Genomic DNA, 14,820 nt, shown 5'->3' with positions numbered 1-14,820 from the left:
ATAAACATTGAAAAAAAAAAAAATTAAAAAAAAAAAAATAAATAAATAAACATTAAAAAAAATAAAAAGCACTAAAACATTAAAAAAACAAAAAAGATTCTCTCTCTCTCTCTCTCCCTCTGCCCCTCCCCCACTTGTGGTCATGCTCGCTCTCTCTATCTCTCTCTTTCCCACTCTCTCTCTCAAAAATAAAAAATAAAAAATAATTCAGTTCCTCAGCTGCACCAGCCACATATGCTCAATAGACACTATATTATAGAACATTTCCATTATCAGAGAAAGTTCTATTGGATAGCACTGCTCTAAGTCGTCCAAGCATATGGCAAGGCATAACACTGCCATTTTGAGGGCAGTTCACAGCAAAAGCATAGAATTCTTTGGTAGCAATAACAGAAAGCACTTATGCATCTCCAAACTCTTTTTAACATTTGGCCTTGAAACAAAATTCCAGACATGAGCAACATTAAAAACAGAAACTTTAATATTAGATCAGGTTGATTAGTATCTACAGAACGGATCAGCTCTCTTATAATATCTCATAAACAAACTGTTCTAAGAGATAATGTTGATCAGTGAAATAATACTTGGAAAGTACCTAATCTTTCTTTCTTCTCCACATATCATGTACTAAGGGTCAAACTTTGTTTTAGTAACAGGAGAACTATCCAGTGGCTATGTGCCCTCCACAAGGTTCTTTGTAGCCCTTTGGGGGCCACAGAGATCTAGATATGTTCCTATATGCTATTTGCTCCTCCCAAATTCAGAGCTGGTCCATTCTCTCTCTCATCTGTCACTGGGTACTCTTCCTCACAGGGTTTGTAGTTTGTACACTTACTATGCTTTGGATCCATGCCCAAGAAGAGGCCCAGAAGGCTGGATCCCAAGTATCTACATTTAGTATGTAAACTCTTGAAAAAAACATTTGATAACACTGCAAAAAGTATTTTTCTCCTCTCTACTATTTAAAACTCTAAGACCAAGGCAGTAATTCTGTCATAATTCCTTGCAGATCAGAGTTTTCCAAAACTTTGAGTGTGCTAAAGTTTATTAATAGGCCTACTATTTAAAAGTGGGGCAGGGGGGAGGTGACCCTGAGTGGCTCAGTTGGTTAAGCGTCCTACTCTTGAGTTCAGCTCAGGTCCTGATCTCAAGGTTGTGGGATCAAGCCTGCGTCCTCACTGAGCATGGAGCCTGCTTAAGATTCTCTCTTTTCTTCTCTCTCACTGTCCCTCCTCCCCCCGCCGCCCCGAATCAATAAATAAACATTAAAATATAATAATAATGAAATAAAAAATACAAGGGGGAAGGATTTCAACCTCATGTTCTCACATAATTTGGAAGGCAGTATAGCACAACATGCCTCAGTTCCATCCCTGTTCCACCATGAATTGACAGGCTCTGAGACCTTAGGCAGATTGCATGGTAAGCCAAGGTTCCATTTGTAAAACAGACAAGAGATTACCGAGCAAAGTGCTCATTAGTACAGAGGAGGGGCACAAAGTATTTTGCTAATGTTACACTTGCCCTTGCTATTCCTTCTGCCTAGAATACTTTTCCCTTGGTAGCTAACAGAACCAATTCTCTCTCATTCTTTAGACCTCATTTTAAATGTCACCTTCTCAGGGAGACCCTATTACCCATTCAAGTTCAGTATATGCCCATGTTATTCTCCATCATAGCCACCAGTTTAGCTCTTTCCTGGCACTTCTCACAAACTATGAGGAATTTATATGTTAGTTTAGTTCTTCATTACCAGTTCTTCTCACCATAACATAAGTTCCATGAGGACAGTATATCCTGGGAGAATAACACAGTGCCTGGCACATAGCAGACTCTCAACAAATACTTGGCAGAGAAATGAATAAATATTTGGATTAAACAAAATTAACTGTTTCCTTCCTACAGGACTTCTTATACTTTCCCAAGCAAATATGCAATGTGACTCTTTTACAGGGCCATATGGTATGTAGTATTTCTCCAACTTACTCACCACAGAACCCTTTTCTTATAGAGCATCTTCCTATCTCCCAAAGTAACGTTCTAGAGGATACAAACTGCAAAGAAAAAAACATCAGTTTTGGATACCCATTCAGCTGTGTACAGAAAGTGTAAATAGTATCCAATTGTCATCTAGGAATTTTATCACCTAGCTTGACCAAAGAGGGTTAGTCACTCATTTGCACCATGAGAAAACACTGAAATAACTGAATCATACCAGCTGATATTCTGATCTCTGCAGATTGATAAAGAATAATGGATCTACTCAGAAAATGACAACTAACAGACTAGACCAAAAAAAAATAATAATAATAATAAAGATTTTATAGATGCCTGGTTAAGAAGAGACTGTATCTGCATAAACAAGCATGATACGATAAGTAGCAATAACAAGTTCCCATCATCGATCACCAGATCAACTTCTGTAGGAGTTGGAAGCATTTTTAAATTCAATTTCCCAGACAGTTTTTTTTTCTAAGATGTATTACCACACATTTGGAGATGTTAAGTGTCAAAGATAAAGAATTAGGAACAATTAGGAAGACACATCAGCCTACTATGGAAGTAGGAAGGGGTAAGAACTCCAGACTAATTTCAGAATATCACTAGGAAATCCAAGATGGCCACATATCAGAGACCAAAAACTGGCAGTCCCAAGGTCATACCTAGCCCATAGATGTGTTTTATTGAGTCCAAAGAGTACTTAAAACTTTTTGAACTAGTTGCTGATATTTGTAAATTGGGAGACTTTCCATAAAAGTAGCATTTCTAACTTCCTTTGAGAAGTTAGAAAGTATAGTGCACTGATGACCCATACTCCCATATAGCAACAACAGACTAAATGTATAACTCACTGCCTTCTTTAATTTACCTACCTGACCTCTGTGAGAAGCATCTGAGTGTACAACCCTTGGATGTACTCAGTTATATTCTATATCAGGAGCTAAATACTGGGAATTGAGGAAGAAGCAAGCACAGTCAAAGGAACACTAGGAGTTTATAATCTGCCATATGGTCCACCCCAATCTGTAAAACAGCTTCCCCCTTAACTTGGGACTGCTTTCCATGGGCTCCTAATCAAGTAGCAGCCCTTGCTGCTTAAGGCTTACATGTCACCTTCCTGCCAATTTATATCATCTCACCAGGAAGGATTTATTCCCTTCACTTGACGTTTGATACTGGTCATGTACGTAACAGCAACACCTTTCATGTATGGCAACTTGTTTTTCAAAAAGTTTTCAGGTAAGTAAGTAAATAAATAAATATGTATTTTTTTGTACGTACATTGCACACAAAACCACAAAACTACCTCAAAATGGGGTGGGTTAATATTACTATTTCTAACTTGTCAAAGGGTAAAGACACAAAGAGATTATAGTCTATCCCAAGTAAAAGCAGATCCAAGACTAATATCCAGGTCTCCTGAATTGTGGTTCTTTCCTCTCTTCCAACTAATCACTAGACTTTTTATGTGTATTAGTCAGGGTCTTAGCAGGAAGCAGATATCACACCCAAATTGAAGTACTTTGAGGAGAGTTTAAGAAAGGAATTATTTACAATGATGTAGAAAGAGTATAAGATATTCACAAAGGATAGTACGGTGCCCGAGGACCATTACCATCCCCAAGATGAAAAGAGCAAGAGGGTTTCCAGACCAGGAAAGTGAAAAACATATAGAGAGTAAAAAACCATATGGAAATACTATGGCCTTGGTGGAAGGGAAGAGCCAGATGATTTACTCTCTCTAGGTCTTCCAATCTCCAGCAAGCCTTCTTCCCATTGGCGAAATCCAACCAGAAGACAGAAGACAAGACATCTGACTGAAAAAGTCCATATTAGTTACCTCCCAGGGTAGAATGTAAGGGTATGGGAGGGTAAAAGTGAATCCGAAGGAGAAAACAGAAGATGGTTTCATATATTATGCTATCTCCAATCACTTATTTAAAAAGGGGAAGGAAGATTACATATATTCCCAGCATCAATTTCCCTACAGAGAAACCACTGTTAGTACATCATGTTCAAGAATACATATTTATTTCCCTTTTTGATTGTGGTCTCTAAGATCTCTTCCATGTCAAAGTATACCCTCTAATGTCTTAATGAATTCATGCTTAGTAGTCTTTGGTATAAAAATACCACCAAAGGTTTTCTCTTAATCTAAAAACATTGTGCCCTTTGGTTTTTTTCTTCTCAGATACATCTAGTATATTCTATTATAAAAATCAGGCTATATTCCCCCAAAGAATTACACTTGCTTCCTTGGTCAATGATTCCATTACTTATTAATATACAAAAATCACTGGTCAGTTAGACATTATATTTTGGAAAATATATGTCCTTAAGTTTCTTTGATACTTCTAGAAAGATGTCTTTGAATCCCAGAAAGTTAAGCACATTTACTAATCAAGACCAAAACGTCTTCCTATTTGTTTGCTTCAAATGAAAATTTAGAACCTTGAAGACATTATGCTCAGCAAACTAAATCACAAAAGGACATATATTGTAGGATCCCTTTTATATTAGGTTCCTACAGTAGTCAAATTCACAGAGACAGAAAGTAGAAAGGTAGTCTCCAGGGGTCAGCAGTAAGAGGAACAGAAATCTTTAGTGTTTAATGGGTATGGAGTTTCAGTTGGGGAATATGAAAAAGTCCTGGAGATGGATGGTGTTGATCATTGCACAACAATGTTAATGTACTTAAATGCCACAGAACTGTACAATGATTAAAATGGTAAATTTTATATATATCACCCCAATAAAAAAGAAAATTTGGAAATTAGGACATCTGCCTTAACTAAGACAAAAATTCATTTAATATCTCTGCTACTTGCTTTTCATATCTAAAAGATATCTTTTATAATATAATCAAAGGGTATCACCGATTTCTTAACCAAATTTCTATCTTCAGTGCATTTAGAATTCCTCCTATTATTGGACTTAACACTTCTACATGGTAGGGCTCAATTTCATCCTCGATCCTTCTAAACAAACTCTACTCCCCCAACCCTACTATCCATTCTGAGAATAAAAGCTCATGTAATCCCTCAGAAGCAGTCTTTAGATTACCATGTACATGGCCCATGCAAGGTACTAAAGTTTTAAAGATGATTAAGTCAAGATTACTGCTGTGAGCAGCTCAGTTAGTGGAGGATGTAAATATGACTGGATAGTATTTCCTCTTCCCCAAATTCAAGCAGGTAGTCAATTGTGCTTATTGCCTCAGAGGAAGCATGTATTAGAGTGGAAAAAGGAGTAGCCTAGGAAGCTTTTAGGCTTTGCCAAAATAAAAGACAAACTACCTATAACAGCTCCAAATGGAAACCACCAAATCATATCAACAATAAAATGGATAAATAAGTTGTGGTCATACAATCCACTGGGAGTACTACACAGCAATGAGAATGAACAAACTGTTGATGTAGCATCATAGATGAAACTCACAAATATAATGTTGGCGGTGGGGGGAAATCCAGACAGAAAGGAGTATGTACTCTGTGATTCAGTTGATATAAAATTTAAAGCAGGTAAAACTATAGCTCAAGGTTAGCGATATAAAAGAGCATGAGGAAGGCTTCTGGAGTGCTGGATAGTGCTCTACTTCTTAATTTGGGAGACAGTAACACAGATGTGTACCATGTCATAAAAATTCACTGAGCTGTAAACTTACGGTTTCTGCTCTGTCATATATATGAATGTTATGGTCAATTAAAATTTTACTTTAAATTTTTCTGCTCTCATTTTCAGGGGAGATAAAGTATACAGCATGTGAGATGGTGAAAAGGGTTATAAAGGAAAAAATAAAGCAAGGATAGGGAATAGAAACTGCCACGGTATGCAGATGGGTATGGAAAGGGGTTTACAATTTTCAAGGTCAAAGAAGGCTGACCTGAGAAAGTGACATTTGACTAGAAACCTGAAAAGTGAGAGTGTGAGCCATGTAACTTTCTAGGGGGCAGTGCATAAAACAGACAGTTCAACCTATGTTTCTACACTGCAATTTATATAACACGTTTTCTACCTTCCTTTCTTACTTTAGTGCAATTGTAACAATCTGGACCATTATAACAATTTTTTAAAAAGGTTGTTCCCAGGACACCTGGGTGGCTCAGTCGGTTAAGTGTCTGACTCAGTTCCAGCTCAGGTCATGATCTCAGTGTTTTGTGAGTTTGAGCCCCATGTTGGGCTCTATGCTGACAGTGCAGAGCTTGCTTGGGATTTTCTGTCTCCCTCTCTCTGTCCCTTCCCTGCCCCTCCCTCTCAAAAAGAAATAAAAATTAAACTTAAAAATGTTTTTAAAAAGGTTGTTTCCCCATGTATAAACACAACAGAACAAAACAAAACAAGAGGAAGGGGATGCTTAAGCACAGATAAAGCTAGCATGCTAAACAAAAGTCAAAGAGATGAGTTTTCCCAGACTAGAAAGAAACTGATCCAAGATGGAGAAAGTTGAAAGAGAAATTATTCATTTTTGCTTGTTCACTCACAGTAAAGACAAAGGTTAAACATTCAATGACCTCCCCACACCTGAAGATCCCCCCCCCACACACACACACATGTTTTTTCAGTTTTCTATCAGTCAAGAATCACCAGACACATGAGGAAAATTTCTAACCAAACAGTGACAGAAACAACAGACTTTACAAAAAAAGCACTTGGAAGAAATAGAGACAATAAAAATAAAAAAAGGTATTTTAAAATCTATATTCTCAGAGTGATGAAATGATTTTAGATACTTGGGCAAGAATAGATGCTATTTTTGGGGCGCCTGGGTGGCGCAGTCGGTTAAGCGTCCGACTTCAGCCAGGTCACGATCTCACGGTCCGTGAGTTCGAGCCCCGCGTCAGGCTCTGGGCTGATGGCTCAGAGCCTGGAGCCTGTTTCCGATTCTGTCTCCCTCTCTCTCTGCCCCTCCCCCGTTCATGCTCTGTCTCTCTCTGTCCCAAAAATAAATAAACGTTAAAAAAAATTTTTTTTTTAAAAAAAAGAATAGATGCTATTTTTAAAAAGGGGGTGACAGAGCTGTACACTTACAATGGGTGAATTTCTCAATAAAGATGGTGCAGCCATGACCTAAATCCCCAGGATGCTGTCTGATGAGCATGCTGAGGAGAGCCACAGAAAGCTAGCCACTAACTACATGTGTCTACTGAGCACCTGAGATGTGGCCATTCTAAGTGGAGATGTGCTAAGAGAATACACACTGAATTTCTTAGTACAAAAAAATATACTGTAATGACCTCAGTAATAATTTTTTATATTCAGTACATGTTGAAATGACAGTATTTTAGATATATTGGGTTACATAAATATATTAACAAAATTAATTTCATCTGTTTTTTTTTTACTTTTTTAACATGCTTTCAGAAAATTTTAAATTTCATATGTGGCTCAAGCATGGCTTGTATATTTTATTTCTATTGGATGGTACTACACTAGACTGACTACACATTCATTGAAGACACAGATTGCATCTAAGTAATTTTTGTGTCCTCCAGGGAGCCTAAAGCATAGTAGACCCTCAGTAAGTATTTGCTAAATAAATAAACAATGAATATTTTCACAGCACTAGTTTCCAACCTCATCATTTTGAAAGTACATTTTGGAAGTGCATCCATCCTGAGGTAAGGTAGACAGTCCATTCAAGTAACTGTTCTATTATCTTCTGTTGATTATTTAAAAGTATTTTTGCTATACATTACAGATCACGACTTACCCCTCTCATACATTATTTTAATACAACAATCATTTTAATCACTAGCCTCAATTATTTCAATAGATGTAATCACAGAGATTGCTAAAACTAAGAAATGAAATCTACTGCCTTGTCTTTTAAAGCCTGCCCTCTAGTGCTCTTAATATTATTAAAATACAGTTGTCCACAAAAATCAATTTACTTTACAATAAAATTTAAAATAAATTTAATTATGAAATCTGCATATAACAATATGTTACAAAACTTAGAAAACCATAGTAAAAAAACAAATGTTACAGGGGTGCCTGGGTGACTCAACTAAGTCAGTGTCTGACTTCAGCTCAGGTCATGATCTCATAGTTCGTAGGTTCAAGCCCCAGGTCAGGCTTTGTGCTGACAGCTTAGACACTGGAGCCTGCTTCAGATTCTGTGTCTCCCTCTCAAACTGCCCCTCCTCCATTCGTTCTCTCTCTCTCTCTCTCTCTCAAAAATAAGTAAACATTAAAAATATATATATTCAAATAAAAACACCAAATGTTGTAGGGCTAAAATACTGGCCTCAAGTGAATCAGTTTAATGAAAGGAAGTTGAAGAGTCATTTTTTAATATCAATAAATATTCCTTTTTATTAAAATGGAAAAACTTACAACCTAATTTCCCACCAGTATCATTCCAAATAAATAAACACTCTACCAGATTGATCAAAGCAACTCATAAAGCTGGAATATGGACTAATTCAAGAAAATACTTATGACTCCTCCTATAGAATTATAAAAGTGTTTCAAGCACTTTGGATTTTTATAGGTTAGAACAGGGGTTAAATAGCCAGTACCACTGAAAGAGCAGAGAGGGAAAATAATGAATAGTATTAGGACTGGCTAGGAAATTTTTGGAAAATAAGAAAAGAGGAGTGTGGTCGTGGTAGGTGACTCCTGGTACCAGACAGAGGCAGACTCCTGAAGTGGAGAGAAGAGAAGCCCCTGGGTGACAGGCTTCCTATGAGTTCTGTCTGAACAAGTAGTAATGAAACTGCAGAAGTAGGTGCCAAGAGCAATCTTATGGGAAACAATATGTATGAAGTTCAAGGGCATGTGCAGAGTGAAAAGAACCCAAAGCAGGGGTCAGTTTTCAGTGACAAGAACAGAACCTGCAAGGAGAGCAGTTTCTTTTGCCGTGGCCGTGAACAGCCAGGCCAGCGATGCCACAGCAAGCCCAAAGGCCTGAGGAGATTGCATTACAGGATGCGTGTTCCCAGTGAGTCACTCTTGTCAATGGCCTCCTACCCCTCAACTATATCTCGGCTTCATGGAGACTCCCCCAGAACCTAGTTAGATGCCTAGGGATGAAAAATATCCAAAAATATCAAACCCATTTAGATGGCTGTACATAACATGTAGCCGCTCATTTATAGCTTATAGCCCTTCACTGGGGTGACTATGAGGATAATGAAGGAGAATTCTTCAGGAGAGCTGAACACCAAATAATCCATTTGTTCACTTTGCAAGAAGAGAAGGCCTAGACTCAGAATCTATATAAATTCCTGGGCAGCGGCTAATGTCCTGCTGGATAATCAATCAAGGACTTGAACGGAGTAATACTAAAACATTGGTGGCTAGGAACTTTAAAGACTGGGGAACGTGGGTGGGCTGACCACTTGACAGGGCTCAGAGGATGAGAATGCACACACAAATTCTCAGTAAAAGGCCCAACTCCAGAAGAAGCTCTTAATCATCCTCAGTCTCCTCTGCTGGTGTCTCCTCTTGGTCCCAACCTCTTTGACTCAGAAAGCCCCAGAACTCAATCTAGAGCTTCTTCTCTTCTCTATCTGTATCTAATCTGTATCTAATCTCTATCTCTTATCTAATCTTGTGGCTTTTAATACCACCTATAAACTCTGTCCAAAAGCTAACTCTATCTACTGACTCAATATCCAACTACCTGACATCTCCATTTGAATGTCTGAATATCTTTAACTTAACATATCCAAAACTAGTCTTCCCCCAAAACCAGCTCCTCCCTGCCCTTAAACTGGCCTTCCTCATCTCATTTGATGTCAACCGGGATGGATACATGGATTTTCTCTCCAAAGAATCTGATATTTGGCAATAATTAAAAAAAAACAAAAACAAAAAACTGAAGTAGCTAGAATTCATTCACTCTGACAGTGGTATCTGAGAAAACTATCTATTAGTTCCTGCTACCTAGATCCCTGGAGATGCTCTGTATTTTATCCTTTCTGTAATCTAATTCACCTTTTTATTAGATTCTGAAATTTTCACTTTTCTTTAAATTGGCTAGGGTTAGTTTCTGTTGCTTATAAGTAAAATCCCTTACTCCATATAACCACTAACTCTCAGCTCACTGATTTGTCACCACCAACTCCTGATTTGCCACCAAACTCTGTCCTCTATCCTCCTTTCCACTTACACTTAGGATGCAGAAGCAGCCCATTATAATAGACTCTAATCATACATGCCCAGAAACGTTCTGTATGTTATCTGAGAAATTCTAAAGATTAAAATTATCTTTCACCAAAGTATTTGTTCCCAAATTGGCTATGTTCAGCTATTCACAGAGAACACAATGGGTAGGAAATCTGTCAGAGGGTGTTCCCTGCAGCTCATCTAAAACAGTCTTATACCACAAATTCTGATAATCCCTTCCTTTGATCCCACACAATCTCCATTATAGCAGCTAACCTCAGTCAAACACAATTAATTATTCGTGACTTCATGAAAGGAAGGGACGAAGTCTTCTCATCTCTGTACTTCATGTGAGGCAGGCTTGATAAATGTTTGTTGAATTTTATCAGAAAGCAGTACAGAAATGCTTCACATTTTTTAAACAATCACCATACTTTCAAAAGATATGCACTCTGAGTTGAACATGATGTTGATTATCTACTACTAATATATCTGAGCATGAACTATCAGCTAAGTCTTTCTAATCATATTAAAAAATAAAAAGGGAATTATACATGAGCCTACAAAGCGCTTTATTATATTGATATTTCTAACTAATTCATTAATTATCTTAGGTCAAATTTTGTATATATCTCAAAAATAAGAATACCATGTTTACTCACATTGCTCCCATCACATTGTTTTGGAATAAATGTCTTCTGTCAGGGCACCTGGGTGGCTCTGTCAGTTAAGCATCCGATTCTTTATTTCAGCTCAGGTCATGATCTCATGGTTCGTGAGATCAAGCCCCACTTGGGATTCTTTCCCTCCAACTCTCTTTCAAAATAAAATAAAAGTGAACTTAAAAAAAAATAAAAAAATAAATGCCTTGGGGCGCCCAGGTGGCTCGGTCGGTTAAGCGTCGGACTTCGGCTCAGGTCATGATCTCATGGTCCGTGACTTCGAGCCCCGCATCGGGCTCTGCGCTGACAGCTCAGAGCCTGGAGCCTGTTTCAGATTCTGTGTCTCCCTCTCTCTCTGCCCCTCCCCTGTTCATGCTCTGTCTCTCTCTGTCTCAAAAATAAATAAATGTTAAAAAATAAAAAATAAAAAATAAATGCCTTACATTTAAACTTGAGAATTACATGAATAAACAGAATGATCTAAAAGAACTTCCCAGTAATTTCTGCCCCTACCCTCCAGTTTAATCTTTTATCTAACCAACATATTGAGCATAAATATCAACACCACATATGTAAGTCTCAAAGGTAAGTCTCAAAGGTAACAAGATGTGTTTTCCTCTAAAAACTCTACCTTTATAAAAGAAAGCCACACAAATGTGTAGACAAGCACCATCTAGTGGCAAAAAGAAGTACTCCAGATAAACAGTTAACACTGACAGATACAAATTAAGTTACATACCAAAATCTAAATCATGGACATTTGTTGTCCAGAACTCAATTTTGTAAAAATGTTTTAATAACCGTGTGATTAAAAGTAAACCAGTTTTAAGATAAATGTTAAGACTAAATATCATTAGGACAGTGTAGGTTCAGCTGTTTTTTAACATTCTTGAAGGAACCTCCTCACCTTGAAGTGGAAAGAAGTGAACTAACACCTGTATTGAACACCTGCTGTGCCATGCATTGGGCACATTTACATATGCTAATCTCATTTAACCCCCACAACAACTCAGTAAAGAAGTTATTAAAATTCCCATTGTAGGGGCTCCTGGATGGCTTAGTCAGTTAAGCGGTTAAGCATCCAACTCTTGATTTCCCCTCAGGTCATGATCTCATGGTTCCCTGAGAGCCTGTTTAGGATTCTCTCCCTCTCTCTCTCTCTCTCTTTGTGCCCCTCGCCCACTCACACGTGTGTGTGTGTGTGTGTGTGTGTGTGTGTGTGTGCTCTCTTTCTCTCTCTCAAAATAAATAAACTTAAGAAAAAATTCCCATTGTACAAATAAGGAAACTGAACCTCAGATACTAAGTAATTTAAATCATATTAACATTAGGTGATGGAGTCACCTCCCCATCTACTGCTCATCTATTACTGGGTCCTTGCAGAAGAATAAAGTACTACAATAGGCAAAGTGTATACAAACTGAGCACTTACTTTAGGTCAGATATAACTGACTCCAACATGGGCAAGAGATAATGTGCTGTTAGGTAACAGATGATTCCTCACACTTTGGGATTAATCAGACTGTTGGCTAAAAGGGGACAAAGCCCATCTTAGCCCTGAACATACCAAAGTGTATTAGAAAGATCACAGACTTTGGTATCAGGCCTAAGGACAAACCAGTATTAGCAAACTAGGGCTTCCTGTGCAACAGCAGAGCACAGTGCTGGGGCTGGGACACAAAGGTGTCCATGGGAGAAATGACTGGCTCTCACAGAGTCTACAGTCCTGCTCTTGAATAAATCAGTCTAGTGAAAAAGAAGACAGACTAGTAGATCCTTTGGGCATATGGGGAGAGACTACCTAATCCATAATCTGATTAGGTTAAGACTAAATGTCATTAGTCCAAAAGTCATTAGTCCAACTCCAAAAAGGAGGAGTTTCTTAGAAAATTTTTAACTGGGTAAAGAAAGTCCTCTTCACAGAGAGGCCTTTACAAATTACTCATCTCAGCTTTCAAAATATTATTATTGGTCTCTCTCTCTCTCTCCCTCCCTCTCTCTCTCTCTCTCTCTCACACACACACACACACACACACACACACTCACTCACTCACACATGCACACATACATGCAGCTAAAATGAATATGTGCAAACTGTGGTGTATATTCAAACTTCTACTTTCCAGAAGACATGCCTTTTTTAACAGGGTTCAATTCTTCAAGTCCTTAGATCTTCACGGATGTAGAGTGCTATCATTTTAAGAATTGAAGGATTTAACAAATAGATGATGGTATAATGTAATGAAAGAGATCAAGACTTTGAAGCCAGGCCTATTGAAATTCCAGGTCTGTAATAACCGATTAACAGATTATTTGGTTTTTTGTTTTGTTTTGTTTTGTTTTCAGTAAGAAGGGTGGAGAGGGGACAATCTTAAAGGTAAGTCCACCTCTTCTCTTTCTCTTCCTAAATAATTCATTTCTAAACTCATAGGGAGGGCCAAGCAAGGTAGATGATGAGATGGTAAGACACACAGTGAGGGCGGCAGCAGAGGCCCAGCACAAGGTAAAGGAGCATTTTGCAAAAGAGCAGCCCCACCTGAGGTGTCAGAGCCCAAGCAGGGTAAGAAGGGTGTAAGAACAGGTAGTGGCCCCACGTGCAGTGCAGAGCTGAGTAGTGTGAAGAAGACCTCTCCTGGCAGAAGTGGGAAGGGATGCAGAATTCCTGGTGTTGAAGCCCAGACGGGATGAACAGGGCCTCTGCAGAGGACTGCTCAGAATGTGGTTTCAACATCCAACTGTGTCAAAGCCACAGTGAGGTTAGAAGGGATATTAAGAGACACTGGTTACACACAGATATGTTGAGTAAAGAGTAAACATATTAAGAATAAAGGGACCCAGGTTTCTCACTGTCAGTGAAGCAATGAATGTGGAAAGGAGGAAATTTGAAATGAATCCTGGATTAGATTGGAATATGAGGCATCAAAGTGAACACATGATTTCAAGAGAGATACATAAGGAATAAGTAGATATAAAGAAATATACATGCATATAACAAATATACATATATATGCATATAAAGACATATATCACATACCCACACACACATATATATATTCCCTTGCTCTGTCCTCTTGAGCAGACTGGGAACAGCAACACTCTAATAAGCAAATAGCATAATGCCCAGATGTTGGCTTCTAAATATTTTTCTCCACTAAAAGAAAAATATTCTTAGAGAAATCGCTGATTCCAAGGCTGTAGCAGGTAAAGCACAAGTTGTAACTGGACACCTTAGAAAGTAATGAAGCCCTCAACGAATGACAGGGACATGTCAAAAGAATATAGAAGCCAGCTTGAATGGGTTCACATAGGCCAAATCTAGAACGGTTTGAGCATCAAAATAATAATAGTAACCAATTATAGCCCACTGACCAAAACAAGAAACCAGGAATCCATACTGGTAGAAAGAAAGAAATTAATACATTAAAAGTCGGATAAAGAACTCCCATGGTTTCAAGGCACTTCTCCACAAAATACTAACTACGAAACAACTAAGAATAACTTTACGGTACTGAAACCTTGCAGACACCACCTTAGTCAAGTGACCAAAATGACCATCATCAGTAATGGGACAAATAAAAATCATGTACCACCTGAGAGGATGCAATGAGAAAAACACAGCATCACTACTGTGTTATTCCAGCCAAAGACACATACATAGCCTGAACTTAGTCATGAAGAACCATTGGGCAAATCCAAGTTGAAGGTCATACTACAAAATAATAGGCATGTGTTATCAAAAGCATCCAGGTTATGAAAATCAAGGAAAGACTGAAGAACTATTCTAAAGAAGCCAAGAGAGACACAGCAACTAAATGCAATGCATGATTGCAAACTGCATCCTTTTGCTATAAAACACATTATAGGTACCACTGGAAAGACTTAAATAGGGTCTGATAACTACATAGGTACTGGTTATTGTTAATTGGTACTGTACCAATTTCTAATTAAGTTGATTAATAATCAAAATCAATTAGGGGTGCCTGAGTGGCTCAGTCGGTTAAGCGTCTGACTTCTTCAGCTCAGGTCATGATCTCGTGGTTTGTGA

At 38.1% G+C, this 14,820-nt stretch overlaps 1 protein-coding gene across 5 annotated transcripts in view; it reads right to left on the bottom strand.

The window, feature by feature from the left end:
* ST7 (suppression of tumorigenicity 7) overlaps window positions 1-14,820 on the bottom strand; it is a 251,253-nt gene that overhangs the window by 215,480 nt on the left and 20,953 nt on the right. The gene's annotated exons all lie outside the window — the stretch shown is intronic.

This window comes from Leopardus geoffroyi, chromosome A2 (assembly GCF_018350155.1).
Source record: "Leopardus geoffroyi isolate Oge1 chromosome A2, O.geoffroyi_Oge1_pat1.0, whole genome shotgun sequence".
Taxonomy (NCBI): domain Eukaryota; kingdom Metazoa; phylum Chordata; class Mammalia; order Carnivora; family Felidae; genus Leopardus; species Leopardus geoffroyi.
The sequence above is the reverse complement of the archived record's forward strand: the minus strand, read 5'-3'. Positions and strand labels throughout refer to the sequence as shown.